We start from the raw sequence: 2,500 nt of genomic DNA, 5'->3' as shown, positions 1-2,500 counted from the left end.
ACTTATTTAATGATGATACTGCTACTAGTCTCACACAAAAACTGTTGATTTTATTACTGGGTATCAGTAAGCAGGATTGTAAGCTGCAAAATACTTTTGGTAAGATATACACTTGGTTCATCCTGACAGCTGCTCTTATTTTATCCCTCCAACTTAACTCAATCTTCAAATATATAGCTGTCACGAATCTGATATTCTGTAATGGCTTCCAGATATAGAGCTGTTACCAGTCTGATCACTACTAGTTATATTAGGCTTTTGGTATGCTGTGCAGAAGTTCATTGGTCAGTTACATGCAGTACTTGCCTCATTCTGTGTGTTCTTACAAGGTCTCTTGGTGCAGTAGGTCTGCATCCAAATTCTTATGGTATACATGTCCCTCCTATCCTCAGTTTCATTGACTAACCACAAGACCCCTTTTGCTTTCTGTGCTGTTGTTGATTTTCACAAGATTTTAAACATTTCATGTAATATCACCTATTAAACTACATACAGACTGGCCATGAATTCCCTCTCTGTCTCTCAGTTTATCTGAAAGGCTTTATCATGTATTAACTGAATACATATCATCAATAGTCTAAGTTAACTGACTTATCCTCTGTCCATATATTTTATTTTATTTTTTTTTTTTTTTTATTATTATTTTATTTATTTATTTATTTATTTATTTATTTATTTATTTATTTTTTTTTTTTTTTTTTTTTTTTTTTTTTTTTTTTTTTTTTTTTTTTTTTTTTTTTTTTTTGAGTTTGAGTTTGAGTTTGAGTTTGGGTTGTCATTGTTTTTTTGAGCTTAACCCTTAGCCTCTCTTGCAGCTGATGTGAACCTGTAAATAACCTTCACTCTAGTTTACTTGATCAGTCTCATGTCACCTACTCACATTGTCTTTTGGCACTCTGCCAGTGTGACTGTCTTGAAGTATGACACACAAAAGGGAAGTAATGAAGCCATGGGGGTACCAGCCACATATATATCATTGCATACAATCTCTTCTTCTGTAAAAATAAGATTTCAAAAATGAAAGTATCTTGTTTATTAAAATGGACTCTAAAGGGCACAATCAGGCTACTGCAGGTTCATCTTGAAACAAGAATTGATATCATGAATTTCTGAATATCCAAAAACATTAAAATTATATTTTGCAAACAAGTGTTACAAAAAAAATCATATACTTTTGTTGGTGAGGGGTGGTGAGTCTGAAAAAGGCCTCAGTCAGCTGCACATAGTCACTGGAGCAGAGGTCAGTGAACCCCAAATTTTCCCAAAGGCAATGGGTTAAGCTCTCCACCCCTCTTACATACACACATGTTGTTGGGTGTGTTGTGCATGGATAAAAACAAATATTATATACATTACAGTTCCTGTTTAAGCTTATATTATAGTATGACAGCATGTTTATTTTCTAAGTGGAAATCAAAAATACATGTGAACAAACCTCAGAACCTAAGGTAAAGTATACTCTTCAGTGTCTTTAGCAAATAAAGACTGATATCAGATCTCTCCCCATGTTGCACTTGATCTTTGAAATTATCTCTTGTGCTCAGCAGTTTGAAACTTCAAAAAAAATGTGGGACAAATTAATTTTTTCTATATATCTCTTCTGGTTTCCTCTCTGCTACCAGAAGATATGATATATTTCAGTTGATATCCACTGTAATTTTATTGAAGGCAATAATAACTACATAAACACCTTCTCACATTCCAGGTGCACTACATGTACTTTGCAACAATACTGTTTTGGCTGACTGTTTTTGTAGCAGTTACAGTGAGCCTATTGACAAAGGCACCTGAAGAATGGAGGGTCAGTATTATTAATTGTTGTTGTCATAGGATTGTAGATTGAGTGTTTTATTTATTTATGGCTGCTTTCATTGATGTGAAGAGTGAAATGCAGTGAATTTAACTTTATTGGAAAACTCTTCTAACAAAAAATTATTCATTGGGATATATAGCTTATTCGGACCACATATTTCACGCGCTATGATCGCCGAGAGCGGCAAGATGACCAAGAGATGAGGGAGTGGAAACAGAATGAACTTATGGAGGTTGGACAGCAAGACCAAGGTGAGGGTTTGATTTCAGTATAAAATGCAAAATGATGAGTAAAGGAAAAGTATAATTGTAATGATCCTCTGTTAAGACACAGGAATAGTAATTAGAAGTTTATATTAATTTAACCTTGATACTGATTTTCATATTTGTTCCATTCTTTTATTGAACAGATGAGGCTGAACATATTCCTCATCGTGATACACCTTGGTACCAACGATTATATAACTGTGTCTTTGGTTTTGATGACTCTGAAAAGGCACAAGTAAGAACTCTATTTATATTGTGTATAGATTATTGATACAACAGGACTAAAAATTACCCACACAAAAGATTTCATAAGAATTCAAGAAATCTTCATGTTGTGAATGCTGTAAGAGTGGAATATGCTGTAACAGGGAAATATTTGATTTATACGAACTTTTTGAGCTGATATTATTGTTTTCTTTTA

The 2,500-nt window shown here is 33.3% G+C and overlaps 1 pseudogene; it reads left to right on the top strand.

The window, feature by feature from the left end:
• The window catches only part of LOC119575430, a 33,645-nt pseudogene that overhangs the window by 30,428 nt on the left and 717 nt on the right, over positions 1-2,500 (top strand).

This window comes from Penaeus monodon, chromosome 7, assembly GCF_015228065.2.
Source record: "Penaeus monodon isolate SGIC_2016 chromosome 7, NSTDA_Pmon_1, whole genome shotgun sequence".
Taxonomy (NCBI): domain Eukaryota; kingdom Metazoa; phylum Arthropoda; class Malacostraca; order Decapoda; family Penaeidae; genus Penaeus; species Penaeus monodon.
This window is presented reverse-complemented; position numbering and strand designations above follow the sequence as displayed.